This window comes from Bubalus kerabau, chromosome 3 (genome assembly GCF_029407905.1).
Source record: "Bubalus kerabau isolate K-KA32 ecotype Philippines breed swamp buffalo chromosome 3, PCC_UOA_SB_1v2, whole genome shotgun sequence".
NCBI lineage: Eukaryota > Metazoa > Chordata > Mammalia > Artiodactyla > Bovidae > Bubalus > Bubalus kerabau.
The window spans coordinates 120,107,923-120,135,730 of NC_073626.1; the positions used below are offsets into that span (position 1 = coordinate 120,107,923).

The 27,808-nt window shown below is 39.6% G+C and overlaps 1 long non-coding RNA gene across 1 annotated transcript; it reads left to right on the top strand.

Moving 5' to 3' along the window:
• Positions 1–2,825: 2,825 nt before the first annotated feature.
• Positions 2,826–27,064, top strand: LOC129647757 (uncharacterized). Its single transcript, XR_008712488.1, has 4 exons — positions 2,826–3,074; positions 3,266–3,334; positions 18,840–19,020; positions 26,952–27,064. It is a non-coding gene; the product is annotated as an uncharacterized LOC129647757 (long non-coding RNA).
• The last annotated feature ends 744 nt before the right edge of the window (positions 27,065–27,808 follow it).

Here is a 27,808-nt window from a genome sequence, read left to right on the forward strand (position 1 = left end):
AGAAATTTTTGGTCAATCCAAAAGTATCCTGCAAAAGGTTTCACTGCCCTTAAAGTCCTCTGTGCTCTGCCTGTTTGTCCTGCTCTCCCCACTAACTGGGCTTTCCAGGTGGTGCTAGTGGTAAAGAACCTGCCTGACAATTCAGGAGACATGAGAGACACAGGTTCGATCCCTGGGTCAGGAATATCCCCTGGAGGAAGGCATAGCAATCCATTACAGTATTCTTGTCTGGAGAATCCCAAGGACAGAGGAGCCTGCCAGGCTACAGTTCATAGTGTTGCAAAGAGTCGGACATAACTGAAGTGACTTAGCATGCATGCATGCATGCCCCACTAATCCCTGGAAAACAGTTTTTTTTTTTTTTTTCCAGTGTCTCCAGGTTTGCCTTTTCCAGAGTTTCACATGGATGGAATCGTGTAGTGTGTAGTCATTCCACATTGGCTTCTTTCACATAGTAATAAACATTTAAGCATCCTCCTCATCTTTTCATGGCTTGATAGCTCATTTCTTTTTAGTGCTGAATAATATTTCGTTGTCTGGTTGTATCACAGTATATTCATACATTAACTACCGAAGGACATCTTGGTTGCTTCTAATTTTTAGCAATTATGACAAAAAACGGCTGTAAATATTTGCATGTAGTTTTTTGTGTGGACATGTATTCAACTGCTTTGGGTAAGTATGCACTATGCTAGATTGTATGAAGAGAGCGTATTTTGCAAGAAATTGCCAAACTGACCTCCAAAGTGGCTATACCATGTTGTATTTGTGCTATAAATGTATGAAAGTTCCTAGTGCTCTACATCCCGGCTGACATTTAATTTTGTCTGTGTTCTGGATTTTGGTCATTTAATAGGTGTGAAGTGAAAGTGTTAGTCACTCAGTCATAGCTGACTCTTTGCAACCCCATGGGCTGTAGGCCACCAGGCTCCTCTGTCCATAGGATTCTCCAGGCAAGAATACTGGAGTGGTAGCCAAGCCCTTCTCCAGAGGATCTTTCCAACCCAGGGATCAAATCTGGGTTTCCCACATTGCAGGCGGATTGTTTACTGTCTAACCACTAGAGAAGCCTTATAATAGGTGTAGTAACATCTTATAATTGTTTTACTAACGCATATATATGGAATTTATAAAGATGGTAACGAAAACCCTGTATGCGAGACAGCAAAAGAGACATAGATGTATAGAACAGTCTTTTGGACTCTGTGGGAGAGGGCAAGGGTGGGATGATTTGGGAGAATGGCATTGAAACATGTATAATATCATATAAGAAACAAATCGCCAGTCCAGGTTTGATGCAGGATACAGGATGCTTGGGGCTGGTGTAATGAGACGACCCAGAGGGATGGTACAGGGAGGAAGGAGGGAGGGGGTTCAGGATGGGGAACACGTGTACACCCATGGTGGATTCATGTTGATGTATGGCAAAACCAAGACAATATTGTAAAGTAATTAGCCTCCAAGTAAAATAAATAAATTTATATTAAAAAAATAAAAAAGAAAAAAAATTGTAACCTTGATGACATACGATGTGGAACATCTTTTCATGTGCGTATCTGCTATAGGTATGTCTTTTTTGGTGAAGTATCTGTTAAGGTTTTTTGGTTCATTTTTTTTATTAGATTATATATTGTCTTAATTTTTAGAAGTTTTTGTGTGTTTTGAATGATAGCCCCTCATCAGTGATATCTTTTCCAATATTTTCTCCCAGTCTATGGCTTGTCTTCTGTTTATTTTTCAAGACTCATTTCAAGTACCACACAGTCTTTTATAAACCAAGATCCTGACCAAATTGTTGCCATGATACATTATATTAGATTAAAATCCCTGATGAATTTGTCTGTGTCCCCCACCGCCAAGCTGTGTGCTCCTTGAGTTCAGGGAAAATGTCTTTCTTTGTCTCACTTGCATCTGATCCCTGTAGACACTTGAATAGAGAATGTTGTGAATGATCTTTTAATTTTTGGCTGTGACTCCTGCTTGTTAGAGGAATCACTTATTTCTGAGATTCTGTTTGTAATAGGGATAAACAAAGCACCAGAGAAGGCAATGGCACCCCACTCCAGTACTTTTGCCTGGAAAATCCCATGGATGGAGGAGCCTGGTGGGCTGCAGTCCATGGGGTCGCTAGAGCTGGACATGACTGAGCAACTCCACTTTCATTTTTCACTTTCCTGCATTGGAGAAGGAAATGGCAACCCACTCCAGTGTTCTTGCCTGGAGAATCCCAGGGATGGGGGAGCCTGGTGGGCTGCCGTCTATGGGGTCGCACAGAGTCAGATACGACTGGAGCAACTTAGCAGCAGCAGCAGCAAACAAAGCACTGCCTTTAACGCAGTTATCGTGAGAGTCAGGTTAAGTGGCAATCGTAAACTTGTAGTCCCAGGCTGTTAGATAATAGATACACCTCTCTGAGTTGGTCTGATATCTTTGCAATGCCATCTCCCCCACCTCCATCTTTCCTAGGCTCATTTTGCCATGGAGATGCTTGTTATTCAGCAAAGGTCATCCATTTTCTCATTACAGTTGCCTCAAAGTCCACTTATTCCATGAAGTTTTCCTCAACTAAGTGGCCTGATTTGGTCTTTGTGTCCTAAAACATACTCTCAGTGTCACCATCTCTGGAACACTCTCCACTTCCCGTTAAAAATTCACTGGGTTTATTTTGCTTATATCCTTCATGAGACCATACACCCTAAATGGTCAAGGCTATGATTTTTGGTTCTTCACTGTATTTCCAAGTTCAGCAGCAGGACACGTGTTCACCAAATCATAAGAAGGTCTGGGAACTACTGTTAATTGAAGAAGAGAGTTCCCTTACTAGGTGCTTTGCTGCCCCCTAGTGTTGTGGCCAGGCTCTGGGCTGTGAGAAGTTCCCTCTGAGCTCCAGCTCTAACAGTAGCCTCCTGGTTGGAGAAAATTGTTGCAGATAATAGACCCAGAACAGCCTGCTGCTGGGCAGTCTTTAGATGCTACTGTGCTGAAACAAACAGGGGCTTGCATTCTGCCTCCTAGACTTGGTTCCACATGGCAGATCCTGTGCTTTATCCCTCTGCTATTTGTGGATGTCTGTGGTGAGTTTTTAGAGACTTCTTTTCTGACCTCAGACACCTCCCTCCTTCCCTTGGTGTTTGTTCCCAGACTTCATTGTTTTGGGGAGTTTTTTTTTTTAATTATTAATCATTTTCAGCCTTAAGGCTACAGGGAAGCACATTCTAACATTCAAATACTTTTGAGAAAAATAATACACTTTTTTTCCCCCCAGATACCCAACTTGTCAACACATTTCTAATCCTACCAGGAAAGATTTGAAAGCTACTTGTTCTCAGAGAAGGTAAAATGGGGTTACTTCAGTGGGACATAAGTCACAAGAAAGGGGGAGCCTGTGTACTTTATAGATTTGCCAGGCATTGCTTTGGTTAAATATCCGCAGAGATGATATGATGTTGTGGAAGCAGTTTGGGAGCAAATGCTGGGTTCAAACCCCAGCTTCTTTGATCTTTGTCTCTGTGACATGTGTAAATATCTCAGGTCCTCGGTTTTGTTGCCAGTACAATGGGGGACAGAGTGTGTGAAGACTGAGCGGCAGAGTATATGGAAGGTCAATTAATGGAGGGGTTCTTGTTCTTGAAATGAAAAGAGGGTAGTTTTCCTGGAAATACTGATTCCTATTATACATTTGTTCCTGTATTTTTCAGCTGCCTTTTCTGTGCCCCAATCTTAATCTCGTGCAGGGAAGAGATGATATCTTTAATCTACAGATGTGCACAATACCTGGCTTTTAGGGTTTTAACAATGTTCATTGAACACATGGGACGCCTATAACTAAAGATGCTGACACTTTTTAAGTTTTCATTACACTTTTTACAATTCTCAGCCTTTACATATTTTAGAGCTGGAGACTAATTTCCCCCTATATCTGCACCCCAATTAAATAGACTTTCCCCCCATGTGCTACCTTTCTTTTCCTTTTATTTTTTCATTCAAAGCATGATCCAGTCTTCATTTCCTCCTGCTGCTTAGACCTCTCACTACCTCTCAATCAAAGCTCCCAGATGTATGTGATGTTCTTTAATTTCACTTATCTTACCTATAATCCCATCAAACCACTCATTCCTTAATAGGCTGTTTGGTGGCTTCACAGTTGGAATGGTTGTGAATCACATTTCATTTCCGCAAAGATATCCTTTATCCCAGTTTGCCATGTATATCATTTGTCTTTTCTTCTTACAAGGCTGAGCCAGCTTCTCCCACTGTACCTCCCAAATCAGCTGTTCATTTTCCCTCTGCGATTGTCACTGGTAATTTCCAGGTTAAATCATATAAGTGGAAATTGGATCCACAGCTGGAGTTGAAATGCTGCTCCTTAGACTTATTACCACAGTCTGATCTTGGCTAGATAGAAAAGTTGAAGATGATAGAACTCCTATGCCTACGAATCATGTCATCCATCCAGCAGTAACTAAATTGGGCATTGGTTTTCCCTGGGAGAACAATATTTGTATTTTTCCCCTCTGGGCCTATATCAGGGGAATTCAAGAGAGGTAAGTGGTTTTCAGTAGTTTTTTTGTCATTTTATGAGAGATGAATTAGATAAAGTGATAATGTGATGGGGCAACAAATGAACTGTAAACGGCTGATCAGCATTTAGGCTGCCAACTCTCTGAAATTTAGGGAATCCTTTCTCCAAATTACAGACACTTGATTTCTTAGATTCAAACAGTAGAAGTAAGAGAAGATCAAATAATATATTTTTAATTCAGAAAGCACATATTTGAGATTCCATGGTATCAAAGTTTATGCCATACCTTTGACTTAATCAGCATTCATTGACACATATATTTATTATTGCCTATCAGTACACCAAGATTTGGAATACAAGGTCAACAGAATACACAAGATCCCATCCTCATGGAGCCGGCCATTTAATTAACAAGACTGATAATAACTAGAAAACAGACAAATTAGATGATTTTCAATGTACTAGGAAGAAAACAAAATAGGAAAATGTTAGACCATCTTGTGTTGGATGATCGCAAAAACTTCTTATAGGAGGGTTGCTTGTGAGTCCATAATTGCAGAAGGATATTTGAGTAATTTAATGAATCTTGAATTGAGTCCAACTCTGCCCACATCCCTGTTTCTTTTATGTCCAGCCCATGCTTTCTTCTCTGACCCACTCCAACCCTCAGTAACCATCCTGAGATCAGGAAGTCCAGGGGACTTTCTCCTTAAAATGTCAACAATATCCATTGAGGTCTCAATAAAAGGGGCCAGAACTGGCTCACACGTAGAGCATGATGAGAGTTGAATTCTGAGCTGCAAGGGAATCTGGCTTCCAGTGTCTGGTCCACTCAAAGGCGGCATCATCTTGAACAGGTTTGTGCCTTTTCTAGATCTTAGCTCCCCGTGTGTGTGGTCAATTGTATGAAATGCTCTATGAGCTCAGTAAATATTAGGACAATATCCATCTTAAACAAATAGCCCATGTGGGAGAAAAAAGGGGCCAGAAGTTGGCATGTAAGAGACTGACCCCATGATGCTTTTGATGTGTGGTGTGTGTTGAAGACTCTTGAGAATCCCTTGGACAGCAAGGAGATCAAACCAGTCCATCCTAAAGGAAACCAACCCTAAATATTTATTGGAAGGACTGGTGTTGAAGCTGAAGCTCCATTATTTTCGCCACCTGATATGAAGAGCTGACTCATTAGAAAAGACCCTGATGCTGGGAAAGATTGAAGGAATGAGGAGAAGGGGATGATAGAGAATGATATGGTTGGGTGGCATCACCAACTCAATGGACATGAGTTTGAGAAAGCTCCAGGAGATGATTAAGGACAGGGAAGCCTGGCATGCTGAGGTCCATGGGGTCACAAAGAGTTGGACACAACTGAGCAACTTAGCTGAACTGAAAGTGTCCTCACTGTGATTTGGAACATGGAAGAGGTAAACTCAGAGTAGAAGGGAACACAGACATTGCTCTATATAAATGGCTTTAGGAAGCTTCAGGTCCAAAATGAGTCTGCCAACTAGAGTCTCATTTCTCTCCCTAGCAAACAAGTCAGCAAGCAGGGTCTAGCTTATATATTCAGTTATTAACATTATCTATCTTTCTTTCTATTTATCTGCCTCAGAAAGAGTTGAGGGATTGAGAAAAAAATGTCAGTCTCCCATGAATAGAAATGTATCAGTTACATAGAGAAAAAAACAATATAATGTGTATGTACCCCAACTGTGCTTTGTTTCCAGAGGGTCAGTTCTAGATCGTGTGAAAAAAATGAAAGGCAGGAGTGTGGATAATTGCCAAGTATTTGATCTATTTGGGACTCAGTGAAAGTTGCTTAGCTGTGTCCAACACTTTGTGACCCCATGGACTATAAAGTTCATGGAATTCTCCATGCCAGAATATTGGAGTGAGTAGGCTTTCCGTTCTCCAGGGGATCTTCCCAACCCAGGGATCGAACCCAGGTCTTCCACATTGCAGGCAGATTCTTAACCAGCTGAGCCACAAGGGAAGCCCAAGAATACTGGAGTGGGTAGCCTATCCCTTCTCCAGCGGATCTTCTGGACCCAGGAATGGAACCTGGGTCTCCTGCGTTGCAGGCGAATTCTTTACCAACTGAGCTGTCAGGGAAGCGTTTGGGACTCATGCAGCCCACAATCATGAGTCTTCACTGGAGCCTTATCCTTGAGACAGTTTTTCTGAAGGAACTCTTTACCAGGTCTGCACTGTTGATCTTGATTCTAGTCTTGAATTCTTTTTTCCAAATGTCCATTCTTTTCCCTTTATCCATCCCTCAGCAGTTAATCTTATTACTAGGGCAATAACATCTCTCTTAGTAATCTCTTCCACATTCCAGTTGGTGAATCTGAAAATTCACAAGCCTTAAAAAAAAGAAAATCATGAGCATGGCTAGAAATAAAATGTTGGGAAACTACTTGCTCTTCAGGAGAAACTCAAAATGGTAAACATCTCCATGCAGTGATTATTGACCTTCCAAGTGGACAGTCCATACAAGGACAGAAGACAGAGAATGTGAAGCACACACCCTCAGCGTAGCTGTGACTGGTGGAAACGGCTTTGGACATCCTCTGACTGAGCAGTTGATTCACTTTAAGTCAACCAAAAGTGATTTTTAAAACATATTACTATCTCCTATCCTGCTTTCTTCCAGATAAATGGCCTCTCTTTCTGGCCTCAAACACATTAAACTTTTATTTGGCCTCAGGACCTTTGCACTTTCTTCTTCCTCTCCTCAAATGCTCCACCCCGAGCCCTATGCGTGGTTGGTGCTTTCTCATCTTTTCGCAGGCCATCAATTCAAAGTCATCCTCTGATTGTGTCTGGACAATCAATTTAAAGCAATCCCACCCCCTGCCACTTTGATTTACTTTATAACATCTATCTCAGTTTGTTTACTTCTTTGTTCATTTGTATATCTCTCCATCAGATTAGAAACTCTTCTGAGGCAGGAATTTCCATCATTCCTGCTGTATGCTGGATGCCCACCACAGTTATGGACACACAGTTGGTGCTCAATACATGCTCATTAAACAAAATGGAAAATGTGAGCGTGTTGGAGAATATTAGATGTTTAAGGATACCTTTCAAATATTTTTGCTATCTTTCTCAACGCACTGTCTTCCCATGCTGTGAGATGACTGGGGGAAGAGACCATGTATCCTTCTCCTCATTCCTCTCTGCATCACAGTGTCTAACATAAAATGGATACTTAAGAACTATTTGTGGCATCAATGAGTGATTCAAAATTAATCTGTATTTGGTATTTCAATATAGTCAGAAGTACATCTCATGTCCAGAATAAGCATTTTCCCGTGCATACAGCTTAGAATGGAAGACAGAATAATGTCCTTTACCCCAAAGACGTCCATGTCCTAATCTCTGGAACCTGTGTATAATTACTTGCATAGTGCAGGGAATTTTGCATATGTGATTAAGGGGTAAGGATCTCAAGAAATGGAGATTCTCCTGGATGCACATTTAGAACCCGTGTAATCACAAGGGGAGTGAGGGAGGCAGGAAGGTCAGAGAGAGAAGAGATGTGATGGTATAAGCAGAGGTCAGAATCATGTAATTGATGATTGGGAACCACAAGAGAAGTAATGTGGGAGCCAAAAAGGTTGGAAAGGCAAGGAAACGCATTCTCTCTTAGAGCCTCCAGGAAGTCTTATCAACACTTGATTTTAGCACAGTGAAATACATTTTGAACGTCTGACCTCCAAAACCATAGAGAATATATTTGTGTTAAGTCACTAAATTTATGATCATTTACACTGCAGCAGTAGAAAACAAATATTCTTATTTTCACATCAAACCCACTCACTCTAGCTTCATCTCTGTCCCCTACTATGTAGATTCCATAACTGACATGTGGTATCTCAAGAAAGGGGATTCTGGATTGTGGGATGGCTTTACTGTCTTTCATGGATTATGAGGAGCTAGATCAGAGGTTTGTGGAAGACCATTAGTGACTAGGGTTGGCAATAAGAGAGGATAGAGCCTACAGGGTGAGAATTTATGTTTTTCCCAGTTTGATGAAGAACACACTTGTTTCTGGAGTATCACAGGTATTGTCATGGATTACCAAGGGAAAAAAAATATAGAGGAAGGGAGAAAGGAAAGCAAGGAGAAGGTTATGCTTATATTATGTCTTTCTCTGATATATAACCCTGGCTTCTCCAAGTCTGTGCTTACTTTATATACCACACTCAAATGCCATAGGGTGATTTTCTCCATGGTCTCTTTTAATGCTAACTTTATTTTATTCTACCATCACTGGTTTTCTTTTTAGGCTAAACTTTGGTCCCAGTGATTTAGAATTATATGCAGTTAACCTTAGAAGTCATCTAATTAATATTGCAATTGACATTATGAAAGAGCTGTTATTGATGAACCACAGGATATTTCATGTAAGTGAGTTGGAAGGAAAAAGTGGACAGTGAAAGAAGAGGAGCATGTATGGATGAATCCAAAGCTTTCACATGCATCACTAGAGGATATAGTATTGTTAACAGAAAAAGCATAATCTCAGGGATGAAAGGAATCACCTAGAATACATGTCAACAAGCTATGGCCCTCCAGTCATAAATAAAGCTTTATGAAAACACAGCCTTGCATATTTATTTACATACTGTCTGTGACTGTCTTTCTGCTCCAAAGGCAGAGTTGAACAGCTATGACAGAGACACTGTGGCCCATAACGCCTAAAGTGTTTCCTGTCTACCCCTTTACAGAGATAGCGCCAATACTTGACCTACTGCTGCTGCTGCTGCTGCTAAGTCGCTTCAGTCATGTCTGACTCTGTGCAACCCCATAGACGGCAGCCCACCAGGCTCCCCCATCCCTGGGATTCTCCAGGCAAGAACATTGGAGTGGGTTGCCATTTCCTTCTCCAATGCATGAAAGTGAAAAGTGAAAGTGAAGTTGCTCAGTCGTGTCCAACTCTTAGCGACCTCATGGACTGCAGCCTACCAGGCTCTTCCGTCCATGGGATTTTCCAGGCAAGAGTACTGGAGTGGGGTGCCATTGCCTTCTCTGATACTTGACCTAGAGGAGCCTAGTACACATTGGTCGGTGTGGTACAGTGTGAAATGCATGAGGACAAATCATAAATCTGTCACTCACTAAGTCTGGGACCACTGGTTGCCCATCAGACCCTCTGAGTTTCAGTTCCTCACCAATAAAATAAGGTTAATTCTATCAGAATTTAAAGTCAGTGAGAGCAAGGCCTTAATCTTTTCCTTGTGATGCTTCAGTACCTAGCAGGATTATTGGTGCTTTGTAGACATTCAATCGATTCTTCTCAAATAAACTGCTACCTACCTCAAAGGGCTGCTATGCTGTGAGGATTATAAATATTATATGTAAATCATTTAACATATATGTTAAATATATGTTTATTAGCCTAGTAGGCTATAGTCCATGTGGACAAAAAGAGTTGGACATGACTGAGCGACTTCACTTTCACTTAACATATATAACATATATGTTATGTTATAAACCTAAATAAAAATAAATATAAATATAACATATATGTTAATTTAATAATAATTCCTGGTATATAGGAGCTCAAACACACAGGCATGAAATATTTAGACATGCATTTTGAGAATATTCAGGTAGCAATATGTAGCAGCATTTGGATATATGGGAAGTTGAGAAAAAATTTGGACTTGAAAATACAGAAATAAACATAATACATTTAGAGGCAACCAACAAAATCACAAGAAGAGATGTGTTCCTGAGGCTAAGTGACTTGCCTGAGGCAGAATTAGAGTCATGCTCTTGCTCAGTTGTTAAGTTGTGTCCGTCTCCTTGGGAGAGCTAGACTCTAGCACATCCGGCTCCTCTGTCCATGGGATTTCCTAGGCAAGATACTGGAGTGTGTTGTTATTTCCTTCTTCAGGGGATCTTCCTGACCCAGGAATTGAACCCACATCTCCTGCATTGGCAAGTGAATTCTTTACCCCTAAGTCACCTGGAAACCCCAGAATTAGGATGTGGTGCATGCTATTCAGGGTTCCCAGGGTAGCACATGCCCAGGATCTCCATGACAGGACCTAGGATATCAGATAAATCAGAACTAAAGATTTGAGGGAAGGAGTAGATTTAGTCTAGTATCAGGTAGAAAGACATTTGCTGGGAGAAAGATACTCCCTGTAGGACTTTCCTGGTGGTCCACTGGTTAAGATTTCACACTTCCAATGCAGGTGACATGGGTTTGATCCCTGGTCAGAGAACTAAGATCCGACATGCCATATGACTAAAATAAAATAGATAAAGAATAATAATATATTATGTGTGTGTGTATATATATATATATATATATACATACATACTGTATATAGCACAGAGAATATAAAAATAAAAAGAAGGACACACCCTGTATCTACACAGGCTTACACTGGTCCAGGAGGAGAAGAGAGTAGGGCCCAGTGATGAGTCAGGGCAAGGATCCCACAGTGATGCTCACTTTCACACCCATGTGTTCTCTTTCCCTCTACCATTTCTCTCGAGCCAGTCCTCAGATCACAAAGCATGACTGATTGCATTATATTTCAGTAGGTTACAGAAACAGGGTAATTATAGAATGCAGTAATCCTCTAAGGCTTCTAGAAAGGGGAGAAATATATGTATATATATATGTATATATATGTGTATATATATATGTGTGTGTATATATATATACGTACATGTGATCCTATGTTAACACAGGCTCTCTGATACCTCCCATAAATGTGTTGAGTGTTGGAAAACATCTGTTTGAATCATCCTAGTTTGCTAATTATCTTCACTGACTCTTTGGTGAGGAGCCTCTCACTTTATGTAATGTTACCATTCACGAGCTGCCCTCCTCCGACACTCTTTTCTTTATGAATAACATCTGTGGTCACACAGCCTTGTATTCCCCCCCCCACCCTTCCCTTAATTAAAGGAGGAGAGCCTCAGCACCTTTTCTCTCCTGCCTTGGGGTTTCCCTCTTGCCTCAACCAGCTTTGTTTAACTCTTCTGTTCTGGAATATTCTTCACCAGATACTTAGAATCTGCCTCCCTGCCTCTCTAAATAGATGCCTGATTCCTGGGGCTGTAGGACATCTCTTGCCATCCATATGCCATTGGAACAAGAGGAGGGGGGCTTATTTATTTCTTTTTTAAAGAAGAGAAAGAAACACACACACACACACACACACCTTTTTTTGCTGTAGACATGCTATTCCTTTAACAACTCTTTCTCACATTTGAGACTATGCCTCCCCTTCCAATTAGGGAGAAGAGTTTTCCAGTTTTCTTTTAAAGCAGAAATAAACATTCTTCTTTAGCATCTATTCCCACTTGTGAGACAACTTTTTTCTCTGATTAGAGGGAGGGAATTTCTAAGTCTATTTTAGAGAAGAAATAAATATTCTCCTCCCCAAAATGCATTTTTAGCCAAAATATGCCAGCTGGGGTAGTTTATAAATTGTATTAGGTTTATCTTTCTTAACTAGCTAAGCTGTACCTGTTACAAATGGCTTCTGACAGAAACTGTTCTAGAAATTTCTGAAACACTGAACTAAGATTTTTGACTACAGACTTAAACTTATTTCATCATATTGTGAGTTATAGACAGAACTAAAAAACTTTCTAATTAAGGGAGCAAAACTCATGTAACCTAGCAAGTGAATGACCTCAACTAGCAGAAGATAAAGTGTTAGCCTTGAAGAGAGCAGTATACTCCACTGTTTGGTCCTTACTTTATTGGCCTCTGAGGCTCAGCACTGGGTTGCCTTGGGAATTAAGTTATGAATGAATTTGACTAGAGTTATAGGTCCATTTTTAAAATTGAGTCAGCTAAATGATAGAGGAGAGTCTGTTTGGGATTCAGAGAAAATAAACAAATTTCCTTACCTCCATGCTAAGGTGCTTTTCTATTTTGGGAGAAGCCTCTAAATCTTTATACAAAGAACATTTACTGTCATTTGAATGTGTCCCTTCAATTCCAATCTAGCCTGAAAGCCTCTTCCCTCCACCACTCTGCTTTAGCAAATATTTATACCCCAGTCATCTCAAGTCCATTGGACTCCATCATGTGTGTTTCAATTATTTAAAATTAGGATAGCATCTCCTGGTAGCTAATGAAGTCTCAATAGATATACATTATTGAAGCATATTGTTATTTACTCACCTAATAAATCAAGACTGTTGGGGAGAGTAGATGCAATTGAAGCACTAGGAATGAAAAATAATGATGGCATAGATCATTTTTGAATCACTCTAGCCCATTTTACAGCCTGCAAAATACACTGAATTCCATAAAAGTGACAAATGACACAACATTGTAATAAATTGCTATAGTGCATGCATTGTGGATTGGAGCTTAGATGCATATTGAAGCTCTCTGTCAAAATGGTGGTTGATGAATTAAGTATTGAAATTATACTCTGTAAAAAGGAATTATATATTTTCCAGTTATCTTAATGTATTATATGACATCATATGGTTAACTATATGTAACCTTTCCAAATTGAGCTGATTTAATATTAAGGAAAAATTGTTATGAAGGAGCATTTGGTATGTTTGGAATTCTTTATTTCCCTGGTATATTTTTATCTCTTTCAAATGTTCCATGGATGCTTAATCATATTAAATTTTGTTTTTAGTTGAATTCTCAGAAATATGCAATAACATTTGCAGGGCTTTCTAAGAATGAATGTGTTATATCACAATTAATATTACTGTTTCTCTTTCAAATTAAAATGTTTTCATGTTAAGAATACAAAAAAGTTTCGATTAAGTATTAAATATAAATTAACCGTCACTCAATTCTGAAGGATGGATTTATACTTCTAAAAAAATGGACCAAGGCATGCATATGCCTTGAATTTATCCACATTTCCAAAAATTTAAGTGAAATATCTATGACTATACTTATTATTGGAAAATAATTCTTAGAGGAATAAGCAAATACAAACAGTATCACGTTAGTCTTTGCTATTTCTTCCCCACCTGAGCAATTCGGCCATTAAATGATTAAGAAGAGGAACAACCCCAAGTCTTCCTTCATTACTTTCTGAGGAGACAGTTTGGTTTTTCCTGGTTGTGGAGCCCTGGCTTCATTCATTTATTCCTATTTTTAGTTTGCTTTGAAATGGCACACTTGAGAAGACTGGAAACTAAACAAGTTAATCTGGATATTAGCCAGCATGTAAATCAGAGGGACAGAGTGAAGAAATGCAGTGTCTTGGGAATTATCCACTTTTCTCTTTGCCCATTTCACACATTCTTCTGCCCTCTCTTCTATGTATGAATCTCTTTGCTGTGTGTGGGGGGGGTTTTTTTTTTTTTTAATCAGAGTATAGGTACTTTACAATGTTGTGTTAATTTCTGCTGTACAATGAAGTGAATCAGCTATTTGTATACATGCATCCCCCCCTCTTCCAACTCCGCCCATCCCACTTGTTTACATCTTCACAAAGCTCCCCCTGTGTTATATAACAGGTTCCCATTAGCTATCTATTTTCCACATGGTAGTGTATATCTGTCAATCTTGCTCTCTCGATTCGTTGCACCTTCCCCTTCTCCACTGCGTCCACATGTCCCTTCTCTATGTTGGTGTGTTTGCTGTGCTCTTGAAGCCTCTGTCTGTCAGTTCGCTGTTAGGATACAGCGCTCAGGAGATCCACTGTGGGATCAAAGGAGAAATGGTTTGAAATGCCAAGACCTGAGGTTTGCCATCAACTTGTCATATGACTTGAAGTGATTTACCTCTCTGTGCTTCAGTTTTTCCAAATGTATAAATAGGTTCAGTGCTGCCGTGGAGATTGCATGAGGTATGTGTGCATGCTCACTAGCTCAGTCATATCCAACTGTGACCCCATTGGACTGTAGCTTCTCTGTCCATGTAATTCTCCACATAAGAATACTGGAGTGGGTTGCCATTTCCTACTCCAGGAGATCTTCCTGACCCTGGAGTAACCCAGGTCTCTTGCATCTCCTGCACTGACAGGTGGATTCTTTACCACTGCACCACATGGGAAGCCCTTAAGTGAGGTGACCACAGTTTTGAAGTGATGCTCTGGTGTGAGGTGGTAGTACTTTTTGAGTCTTATCTTCCCAGTTAAAAATGTAAATTCTCACTTAAATTCTATCAGCAGGCACCATACACTGAGCTCCATCTCTAGATTATGTGAGGTCACCTTATATACCACATTAAATTGATTTCCATCATAGCAGAGAAATAAATTTTTTCTTTACTTAACTGATGAAGAAAGTTGCCCACAGAGGTCATGTGGGGGGGTGTTTCATGGTCACTATGACAGTGGACTTGGGCAATAGAGAATTAACATACCCATGGAGGGTTAAAAATGTGTCCAGAATTGCATAGCTGGTAAGCGGCACAATTCAGATTTCAACCAAGGCTTGTATCCAGAGCCTGCATTTATAGTCTCTAGGTCATAGGGCTTCATTGAGGTGAAAGGGTTGTCCCTGTGGGTTTCTCCTGAAGTCTTAGGAGTTGAGTGGAGAATACACTGTTCAGTACATGCAAAGATTGTCCAATATCGTTATTGCATGAACACAACAATCTGCAGTGCCAATTCACTCATTGCATCTCCTTCCGGCCACACTCCTCACCCATCCCTGACCACTTCAAACCTGAGTCCAGCACCTTCACGCTCAGATCTGACCTATATGACTCCTAAACAATCACAGTAAGGATGAAATATCCTCATGCAATTGAATAGCAACTTATACCACTCAATATTGCTTAGGAGGACTTGCTTATGTTTAGTTTTTAAAGTTTATTTATTTTTAATTGAAGGATAATTGCTTTACAGAATTTTGTTGTTTTCTGTCAAACCTCAGCATGAATCAGCCATAGGTATGCTGCTGCTGCTGCTGCTGCTGCTGCTAAGTTGCTTCAGTCGTGTCCGACTCTGTGCGACCCCATAGACGGCAGCCCACCAGGCTCCCCCGTCCCTGGGATTCTCCAGGCAAGAACACTGAAGTGGGTTGCCATTTCCTTCTCCAATGCATGAAAGTGAAAAGTGAAAGTGAAGTCGCTCAGTCGTGCCCGACTCTTAGTGACCCCATGGACTGCAGCCTACCAGGCTCCTCTGTCCATGGATTTTCCAGGCAAGAGTACTGGAGCGGGGTGCCATTGCCTTCTGCGAGCCATAGGTATACGTATATGTATATCCCCTTCCTCTTGAACCTCCCTCCCATTTTAAATCTAATACTTTGAGAGTGAGGTAAAGAGGGCTGTGGGGTGTCTGTCCCTCTCTCTCTTCACCTGGTCTCTCACCTACGTTTATATTCTGCTTATTCTTAAGTGCCCATCTCTGTATCACCAAGTCTATGTCTCTCTCTCCATTCCATCTTTTTCTTGCTTTTGCAGAAGCCAAAGCAAAGCTGTGATGTTTATTGTCACTTGATGTATAAATAGAATTTATGTGTTTTTGCTGTAAGCATCAGAGCAGTAGAAGGTACTACATGTTTCTTAAAAGTCTGAACTAATAAGCACAACTAAGTTGCTTTTTAAAATGTGACATTCAACAGTTTTTTCTCATGTAATATATTAATAATCCTGGCATAAAAAGTACCCCCAAGGAGAGAAGGATGAGTGAGAGTAGAGTAATTTAGGGGCAGAAGCTTGGTTTAGAAGTGTGGCTTGTAACACTGACTGAGAAAGTCTCCTACAGTTACTGAAGATAAGTGTGCAGATTTGGTTTCTAAATCATGTTCTTTTCTACTTGTTATCCATGTGAGGAGGTGGTACAAGACAAATCTTATGAGAGTGAGGAAAAAGCACGTACTTTTCTATTTGATCTACATTTGAGCTTAAATTGCTGCAAAGTCATTCCCAGAGGGAATTCTTGAGTAACTTCGAGTTACAAATAAATACTTCCAACTTTGCTTTCCATGAGCTCAGCATTTTTGGCCTCATAAGAGATGCTCTGAACAAGCAAATGTGTTTTTAACTTAGCTCTAAAATATGTCCTGATATGTGGGAGCTATTTTTAAGACAATAGCAAGGACCTGACAGACAGATATTTGCTGGAATGCAAATTACCTCATGTCTCTCCAGACCTCAGCCCACAAGTGAGGCCCATCAAGTTATTATTGTACCCTGGGAAATACGCTTTGCATTGCACTGGGTATTACTGCTCCTCTTAAAGATGTGGCCATTTTAAAGCTGTGTAATGGGGACAAGAAAGTGGGTAGCCAAACAAAGAAATAGAGATGTAGAAAGAATCCTGAGTGAAAATGAAAAAAAAAAAAGCTGCAAAATGAAACAAGAACAAGAGAATTAGAACAGGAGTGATAATCACACACATTCATATTTATCAAGCAATCATCTATCAATCTGTTATCAATTATCCATCATTTATATGTTGATTATCTATCTATGGATCTCTTCATGGACCTATCCATGGAGGGGGCAGAAAAAGGAATGGCATATTTGAACTAAAGCAGATCAAGATAGGAAAACAAATTCTGTGTTTCTTTTGTCAAAGAAGGTGAATCTGAGAAGAAAGTCTAACTGGGATGCACTGTGAGATGGATTATTCCCTGCTGCTGCTAAGTCACTTCAGTCATGTCCGACTCTGTGCGACCCCATAGACGGCAGCCCACCAGGCTCCCCCATCCCTGGGATTCTCCAGGCAAGAACACTGGAGTGGGTTGCCATGTTCTTCTCCAATGCATGAAAATGAAAAGTTAAAGGGAACTCGCTCAGTCGTATCCGACCCTCAGAGACCCCATGGACTGCAGCCCACCAGGCTCCTCCGTCCATGGGATTTTCCAGGCAAGAGTACTGGAGTGGGGTGCCATTGCCTCCCTAAAGAAAGCTAAAAGCCAGGATTCACACCTCCATTAGTAGGATGCTGAAAAATACATTCCCTTTGCCCTGTCCCCTTGGGGCACCTACCACTCTTCATATTTTCACTGACCATAGCTTGTGGAACATTGTACTGTAATTTTATATTGTCATTGATTTTTAAAAGTTTATTCTATTGAAATATAGTTGATTTATAATGGTGTGCTAATTTCTGCTATTCAACAAAGTGACTCAGCTTTATATATATATGTATATATATTGTGTATATATATATATATAGTGTGTATATATATATATATATTCTTTTCCATGAATATATGTTCCTTTTATATTCTTTTCCATTATGGCTTATCACAGGATACTGAATATAATTCCCTGTGCCGTACAGTAGGACCTGTTGTTTATCTGTCCTGTATATAATACAGTTTGCATCTACTTATCCCAAACTCCCAGTCCATCCCTTCCTCATCCCCCTTTCTCTGGGTAACCATCAGTGTGTTCTGTATGTCCATGAGTCTATTTCTGTTTTGTAGATATGTTCTTTTGTGTTATATTTTAGATTTCATATATAAGTGATATTGTATGGCATTTGTCTTTCTCTGTCTGACTTACTTCACTTAGTATTATAATCTCTAGGTCCATCCATATTGTTGCAAATGGTATTATTCATTCTTTTTTATGCCTGAGTAGTATTCCTTTGTGTAATGTACATCTTATTTATCCATTCATCTGCCAATGGATTTTTAGATTGCTTCTATGTCTTGACTATTGTGAACAGTGCTGCAATGAGTATTGGGTTCATGTATCTTTTCAAATTATAGTTTTATCTGAATATGTGCCTAAGAGTGGGATTGCAGGATCATATGGCAACTGTATTTTTAGTTTTTTGAGGAACCTCCATTATTGTTATTGATGTCTTTACCCATCTCTTCCTTACTTGAGTACAAGCATTCTTAAATCACCAATACCCCTCACTAGTTCCACCGTACAGTTGGTGCTCCCTAAATCTTTTGGAAATAGAGAGGTAGATGTACTAGAACCAAATTTAGAAGGCAGAAATGAAGGACATTTCTGGAAAACCAGAAAGATCATTGTAATGCCAATCACATTTGTATCATCAAATAATATAAAGATGGCTCTTAGTCTCACTGACCTGTCCAATAGTTTGGCAACTAGCCACAAGTGGCTGTTTAAATTTACATTAATGCTAATTAAATAATACTGAACATTTATTTCCTTAACACACTATTCACATTTCAAGTGACAAACAGCCACAGGTGGCCATTGGCTATTTTATTGAATAGTACAAATATAGAACATTTTCATTAGCATGGAAAGTTCTATAGGATAGTATTAAAAAAAAACAAAAATGTAGTGAAATATTTCAGAATAAATAAGGACACATTTTAAAAGAAAAAACAAATATATTCTGTGTGTGCTAAAATATGTGTGTGCATGCTCAGTCGCTTCAGTCATGTCTGACTCTTTGCAACCCACCAGGTTCCTGTGTCCATGGGATTCTCCAGGCAAGAATACTGCAGTGGGCTGCCAGACCCTCTTCCAGGGGATCTTCCTGACCTAGGGATCAAACTTGGGTCTCCTGCACTGCAGGCAGATTCTTTACCACTGAGCCATTGGGGAAGCCCATGTGTTAAAATATACCAGGAGAAAAAGAAGGACGGTGAGCAAGACATATGCAGGAAATAATCCTCACAGAGAAAAAAAAAAAAAAAAACAGAAGGAAACACAAGTCTATTTACTTCAGAAAAACTAGGCTAGTCTGACATGCCCTGATTCAAACAGTTTATCAAACACTACTGACCCTAAAACCTTATATTTTGTGTTTGCTCCTGGCCCCCAGAGCCCTCCTATATAATCACTCCATTCCTGACACCTCAACTCCTGTGCCCTTTTTGCATCATCATACTTCCTAGCTAAGACACCTCTGTGCAAACATCCAGCCCTTCACTTCTTTATGCCTGAGGCTGTGCGGCCAAATGTGAGTAGAGAATAAAGCCCACCATTAGTGGTTGCACCTTAAATTCATGATGACTAAACTCCTGTCCCTAACTTGGCCTACAACACTAACAAGCAATCATACAACATTTCTGTTGGCCGTTCATTCTCCCCCTCCCAGGTGACATTTTAAACCTCCTCACTCTCCAACACCTCTTCCCTTACTGTCTTACACAGCTTGTGGCCCAGCTTCCTATTTTCTGGGACACTGCAGACAATAGCAAGAGAACTCCTGCAGCCTTGCACTGTTACACCTACATGCATCCATGTCCTCTTCATGTTCACCCTTACAGGGTGAGGGTGGAATGAGCTGCTCTCTGAGGCCAGCCTGCTACCTGAGCTCTGAGTCTGTTTACTTTTTGGTGCTCAGATTGCTCACTCCAGTAACTGTCCTGTTTCTTCTCTGCACTATCATTTTCTCCCTTCTCTTGCATTATTAGCATCACTATTCTGCAGTTTTTTCCATCTTAAAAAAAATCCTATCTTCATCCTTTATCAGCTTTCCTCATAGGACATCTACTTGAAGAAAATTTATTTTATTTTCTCTCTTTCCTTCCACCACACCTCTCCCTGTCTGGTAGTACCAAATTCATCAGGGCTTCCCTTCTGCTACTCTCTTCAAAAGTACCTCATCAAGGATACCAATAACCTCCACAGTTAACTTTAATGACAATTCTTAACCCTTGCCACATTTAATTTGTCAGCAACATTTGGTTCAGTGGATCAATTGCTTCCTTCTTAAAACACTTTATTTCCCCCATTTTACTTCCAGGACACCCCATCCTTTTGGTCTTTTACTTCATTGATTACTCAGTCTCAGTTTCAGTTGTTGGTTTCTCCTTTTCTCTCAAATCTCATTCTCATGGCTTTCATTACCATCTAGAAGCCAATGACTCCAGTACCAACCACCATCTTGTATCTTTCAGTCTCCGACATTCTGCCACCTTATATCCTCTACTCAAACATCTAAGTCATGTGCCTCAAATGTATTCTTGCATCTTCACTCAGTTTATGGCAACTCCTCAAACAGCTGGAGTTATCTGTCCCTTACATCGCACAGACAACCTGTCTGCAAATCCCATTGGCTCTGCCCTCAACAGAGTCCTGTGGCCTGAATACTTTTCACCACTCCCACCCCTCCCACCTAGGTTGCAGCCAGCCTTATCTCTCACAATCATTACAAGGTCTTTCTAACAATTCTCCCTGCTTCCACACTTTTTCTCTATGAACAATTCACCCAGCAGCCATAATACTACTGTTAAAACAAGGTCAGATCGTGGTTCATGAAATTTCTCTGCTCATTACACCCCAGTGGCTTTCATCTCACATTGCATAAACCAAAATCCTTATAGTGACCTACAAGATCCTGCAGCATCTTCATCCTTCTCTAAATCCCAATACCCCTGTAATATTATTCTCATCTCATACTTCTCTCCCTTGCACTTTGTACACTTCAGAAAAACTGACACTCTGGTTGTTTCTTAAACTCACTGGGCATACTCTCCACTTAGGGCACTTGTACTTTTTCTTGCCTCTGCCTAGAACATTTATCCCCCAGATAGTCACATGCCTCAGTCTTTCATCTCAGACATTTATTAAAATGTTGCTTTAGTATGAGGTTCTGAGAGAGAAGAGATCAAGTGTAATTTTTTTTGCAGGTAACTATGGTGAGAACCTTAGGGACATGGATAGCTGCCAAAGAGCTGGGTCTATAGAAAAAGAAAACCATCCAGAAACGGAATTTCCATTTAACACTCATCCTATAGATTTTAAAAATAAAGGACATCTTAATTGGATGATGAATCATAATAAGCCTGAGATTATTTACATTATATTATAGCATTATATATATGATATATATAATATAAATACTACATATATATATCATATCATGACATTTAAATGGATTACCATTACCACTCAGCTGTCTCATGTGCATAGCACACACAGACACACACATGCACATGCATGAGAGGAAGGTGAGCCACTCTATTAAAGAGTAGGGAACCTCTCACCTTACAAAAAGAAGCACTATGCTTTGTAAATAATTTTATTAAGCTAATGGAATTGGAACTAACCAAATTGTTACTGTTTGGATAAATGCCCTGAATTCTTCAGCTCATATAGAATTTAAGAAGCTTATTTAGATAAATATGATAACAGTCTGGAACAAATTTGACAAAAAATGATGTGGCCCAGTAGACATTAGGTACTTTGTCTTTTGGAATGAAAATAGATGGTGATATAGGAGTCAAAATAATATCTATTATTCTGTCATAGTGTGTGTTAGTTGCTCAGTCATGTCTGACTTTTTACAACCCTGTGGACCCTGCTAGGCTCTTCTGTCCATGGAATTCTCCAGGGAAGAATACTGGAATGGGCTGTCATTCTCTTCTCCAGGAGATCTTCCTGACCCAGGGATCTGTAATAATAACCAAAATTAATTCTTCAAAATCTCAAAGAGTTTTTCATGGCCTGAAGAAGATAAATAAATTCCTACTAGAACATGAAAGGTTTAGAAATATAAGAAAAATCATCAGAAGGGCAAGATATCTCCACTGCATTCAATCTTTCCAACTGGTGACATGTGCTAAATTAGATCTAAGCATGAGTTCTCAGGGAAAAGAGTAAAACCACAGTGAACGATAATATCTCCTGATATTTGAGTTTAATGAAGAAGAAGAAGTACGAAAACAAACATTTGTTGACAGGACACAGTGTGGCAGGTATTATGACAGGCTGTTAAAGTGTGATCGTCCTGAAAACTGTAGTGGAGAATGTTCTCTCCTCTTACTGATGAAGAAACTCAACTTCTGTGGTCAAGCTGAGATTAATGTCATATTCTGCAAGATACAAAACATGTGCTGCTTCTTTCTGCTTCCCTAGAGACTATAAAAAAGAGCTGAAAAGAGAAAAGTGAAAATGATGAAAATTCAAGGAGCAGATAAATGAATTTATATGTTAGGAATTAAGGAGATCTGAGAAAAAATTTAGTCAATGAACAATGATGCCAACCTCATATACAGTCATGACTTGTAAGCATTTTAGAGTGTGGAGGAAGAAAATAAAAGAATGCACTAACAGGGTTATATAATAGAAAGATGATCTAGAAAGATGATCCCGAAAGAAAACTTGTGGCTAATGGAAGAGTTCTTTATAGGTCAGTTCGGGGAACAGGAAAAGTGCAGGACAAAGGAGCAAGGGTAAGGTCAAAAGCTATCAGAGAGAAGGAGAAAATAACCCCAAAGCAGGCTTCTCAGCAAGGAAACCAAGAACATGAAACAATACCTTGAAATGGGAAGCTGTGTTGGGGTTTGCTGACCTAGTTCCTGAATTCTAAGAAAGTTTTGAGAACTTCTGGAAAAATTATTTTCCTCCTAGACCATTATCCGGGGGAGAAAACCAACTCACATGTGGAAGGAATGCAAAGAATAATTTTCCAAAGAATAGATCTTGATTGATTGGGTGATTGGGCCCACAGTGATGAGAAAGAGGGTGAACAGACACTGATAGTAACTAAAAAAGGAATTTCAGGGGTTTCCCTGTGGTCCAGTGGTTAAGAATCTGCTTGCCAATGCAGGGGTCACAGGTTTGATCCTTGCTTGGGGAAACTAAGATCCCACATGCTGAGCCGTAACTACCGAGCCTATATGCCACAACTAGGACCTGATGCAGCCCAGTAAATAAATATTTTTTTTAAGTAGGTAATTTCAGTGTTTGTTCCATGAGTTGCCTGCAAGACCAGTGCTGTTAAAACAAAGTGGTTGGAAAGAGATGATCATTTGCTGGGAAATCCCCACTTCTCCAAGGGAAGGAGACATCGAATTGTGATTAATACTTTTGATTATGTAGTAGTGAAAAGGAAATCATGACTAATGCCATGAGATGGTGGAGCAGAAAAACTGATTGTAGGAGTGTGGCATTTTATACCAAGTAGACCCTGACCTGAATACTGAATACATAAATGGGGAAGGAAATGAAAATCTCAAGGTGTTTTTGGGCTGAGGATAGCAGTGTCTAACAAACATCAGACAAAATGGGCCTATTTATCTATCTATATGGAAGGTGATGATAACTTAATTCACTAGTATGTGCTATTTCCTTCACTTTCATTATTTCTTCTTTACTACTAACTTGGGGGTGTTACACTCATTAAGATTGATGGAAGATTCATGTTTTGTTCAAAATTGCGGTACTCACAGACTCCTAATACTGTAATAGCTACATGTTGTATTCCAAGTCTGACCAGTTGGCCCACTACAGTCCCTACTCTTTCCACTGGCCCAGACTGCCTTCACAGATGAAGATGTTTAAAGATGAAGACAGTAAAAAGGAAAAGTCCAAGAATATAAAGAGTACATGATAACCTAGTAACATATACCTGATGGTTGTGATTAAAAGCATTGCTGAAGTTCTTCAGGCTATAGATGAACTGGAATAAAGTAGAAGTTCCTTATGGATGATGTGCTGGTTACACTTGTATGATGTTTTTAGGAAGAGAGATAAAGGTGCTAGGGAGATGGCAGTGCCAGGGTGACCAAAGTCCTGACAGTAAAGAAATAGCACCTCAATGGGTGTAAGTGAAGAGAATTTTAATGAATGGATTATTTACAAAGGTGTGGGAGGCGTTAAAGAATAATAAAACTCCCAGGGGGCAATAGTGCAAGTACTCCAATTCTTTAAGGGATAAATGTATTGAAGAGTGGCTATTATAGTTGTTTATGTTACTATCACTGTTATTGAAGAGGGCGGGGAGGGAATGGTATTACTGAGCTATAGCATTAGGAGAAGAGCTGCTGGAAAGAAGCTACAGTCTTAGTAGGAATGCAGCTGCTGTCAAAATCATAGCCTTGCATGGAGGGACCTGGAGATGGCATGCCTCAGTATCTGCATTTCTCTCTGGTCCAACCCTAGGATATCCTGACAGGAGGACAAGAGAGCTTGGGTAAGCACTCCATAGAGTTTTCCTTCTCAGGGCACAGAGCAGAGTGGAGAGAGTGGAGAAGAAATGTGGGGTGGAAAGCCAAAATATTTGATCATGCATAAGTCAGTTGGCACATCTACTCTTCTTAAACCACCCCAAGTAAAACAACACTAGACAATAACACAGCACCTGCTCTGCAAATGTGGACTCAAGATCTGTCCTTCAGCACAGCTTTCCAACAAAATTACTGCCTCTAAGCCATCCTAATAGAAATTTGTCAGCTACCAGCAGAGAGGGGAAAAGTGCTTTTCCTAGAGAAGAATGAGTAAAGGGAAAACAATGCAAATAGTTGCTTGCCTCAGATAAGAGAAAGTCAGGGGGACAAAGTTGATGGGGATGGCATGGTAAAAGAGATATAAAAATTAAGAGAAATAGCAAGCAAATGGATATTACAGAAGCAAATTTATGGTGTTTTATCAAGAAGAAAGAGACAAAGAAAGAGCTAAGTATTTTTAGTCTCTGGGGCTAGAAAAAGTGGTGTTTATATTTTTTCCCTGGTTTCTTCGCTAGCTTTCAACACTGAGGCAGGAGAAAATGTCGTGGAAAAAGTGATGGGCATTAACTCATTGACACTCACAATAACCTAGTAAGATAAGTTTCCTCATCCTCACTTTATAAATGGTGAAGTTAAATAGCTTGTACAAGAACATATACCTGGTAGTGGGTAAAGTTAGAAGTCATCCTCCTTTCTACCAATTCTCTTGGCCAACAAGCTTTCCTGCAGATAATACTGGGAGGAGGTCTCAGCCCAGAATATGGATTGAAAACAGAGTGAGTGGACGTTGTCTATATCACACACCCAAGGAACTAACTGGACACCTCTCCTTTCCCCAAGTTACTCTTGCTTACTGCTGGTTGAAAGAGTTTAGAACATCTGAGCTATTGCTATTGGATGATGAAGGATTTTCTTTGGTATGTTGTCCTAAAGACACATAACCCTACACTCTTAGACATGTCTCCATTCTTAGAGTAATAAGCATGATGGTATTGTATTAATTTGCTGGGGCTGCTGTAAAAATGTACCATGAATAGGGTGGCTTAAACAACAAAGATGCATTATTCTCAGTTCTGTAGGCTAGAAAAGCTAGATAGAGGCATCAGCAGTGTTGATTCTTTCTAAGAGCTGAGAGGGAGAATCTATTTCATGGCTTTCCCCAGTTTCTAGTGATTTGCTGACAATCTTTGGCATTCCTTGACTTTCAGAAACATAGCCCTGATCGCTGTCTTTGTCTTCATGTGGTGTTCTTTCTCTCTGTGTGCCTATCTCTGTGTCCACATTTCTCCTTTCTATAAGGATGGGGATCACGTGGGGTTAAGGTCCACTTAATCATGTCACCGTAACTACTTACATAGGCAATGACCATAATTTCAAATAGGGTGACATTCTGAAGTTCTGGGGCTTAGGATTTCAACATCTGCATTTGTGAGCGATACAGTGCAACTCATAACAGCAACTTATAAATCTGTCAGTGGGTTATAAGAATAATTGGTTCATAGGGCTTCATAAGGTGAAATATCTAGGAAAGAAGATATAAGTAAAAGGAAAACAATGGGCATTTAGAGGATTGCTCATAAGAACTATGAGCATCTGATTCTGTCCAAATGTCCAATAGTTGGCTTTGGTGCCTAAAAGTCAATATATGTATAATGTGCAAATACATTGTAAAATAACCTCTGAGGATCTAGGGCCTCCCTGGTGGCTCAGCTGGTAAAGAATCCTCCCACAATGAGGGAGACCTGGATTCAATCCCTGGGTTGGGAAGATCCCCTGAAGAAGAGAACAGCTACCCACTCCAGTATTCTGACCAGGAGAATTCCATAGACTGTATAATCCATGGTATTGCAGAGTCATGACTGAGCAACTTTGACTTTCACTGAGGATCTAATGAGATACTATATGTGATGGCATTTTGCAAGCTGTGTGCTATTCAAATTAAGGCATGAATTTTATTGTCATCACAAGTCTTTATTTGTATAGGTTGCTTCTTTTTATTGTTATATTGAACATTTCTTATTTATATGGTCCATTTCTTTTCACTTCATTAAATCCTGGATTAGTAGCATATATGTCTATTTCCTCTCAGGAAACTGAGCCCTTCCACTTTTTTTTCTTTTTTCTGAAATTTATTTCCCAACTCTCATTTAAAGGCAAAATCATCTTAACACTGGGTTTGTCAGGTCAACAACTCCAGCTGAAGAGCTCACTAACAAAAGGAACTTAAATTGCCAGCACGGTCAGCACACTGACTGCAAACCAATTTGCATAGCCATTAATTAGAAACAGACAATGTTATGGACACTCCAGAAAGATTTGGATGGTATCCCTGGTGACCACTGGCTCCTTCTTTCTCTGGCTGCTAGCATGAAAGTATGAATTGTCCTCTCCAATTTTAACTGGCACCTAGGCTGAGACATATACGATATCCTTCTGTTTCATTATCTCTTTTCTTTTGCATAAAATAAAATTACATGTGTTTTGAGTCTGTGTCTAACTCAGAACTCAAATATTAAAGCATTCCTTTGATTTCTGTGAAAACGAAAACTGTTTCTGGCATAGGCATCATCGTCTCTGCTTTCTTTGACCACTAATTCCCCCTCTTTGTTATTCTCAGATGTAGACACTCTTCCCTGAAGACTAATGAGCTACAAGTTAATTCATCCAACCAAAATGTATTGAGCCTCCATCATTTTTTCTTTGTCTTACATGTATTAATAAATGTTAATGTCTTTAAATTTTATTTTCTAAATTTTTTGTTGGAATTTAGTTGACTTACAATGCTGTAGTAGTTGCAGGTGTACAGCAAAGTTATTTTTCCACGTAGGCCATTACAGAGTACTGAGTGGAGTTGCCTGTGCTATACAGCAGGTTCTTATTAGCTATTTTATATATAGTAATGTATATATGTCAATTTCAATCTCCCAAATTATCCCTCCCTCCTTATCCCCAGATAACCATAAGTTTGTCTTCTATGACTACATCTGTGATGCTATTTCTGTTTTGTAAGTAAGTTCTTCTGTACTCCCCTTTTTAGATTCCATGTATAAGCAATATATGATATTTGTCTTTCTGTATCTGACAATTTCACTCAGTATGACAATCTCTAGGTCTATCCTTGTTGCTGCAAATGGCATTATTTTGTTTTTTCCTATGGGTGAGTAATATTCCATTGTATATATGTACCCCATTTTCTTTATCCATTCCTCTGTTGATGGATATTTAGGTTGCTTCCATGTCCTAGCTTTTATAAATAGTGCTTCAGTGAACATAGGGGTGCATGTATCTTTTAAAAGTATGGTTTTCTCTGGATATATGCACAGGAGTGGGATTGCTGAGCCATATGGTAGTTCTCTTTTCAGTTTTTTGTTTGTTTGTTTGTTTATATATTCATTTATTTTATTTTTGGTTATGCTAGGTCTTCGCTGCTGTATGTGTATGTGTTTTCTCTAATTGTAGCAAGCGGGAGCTACA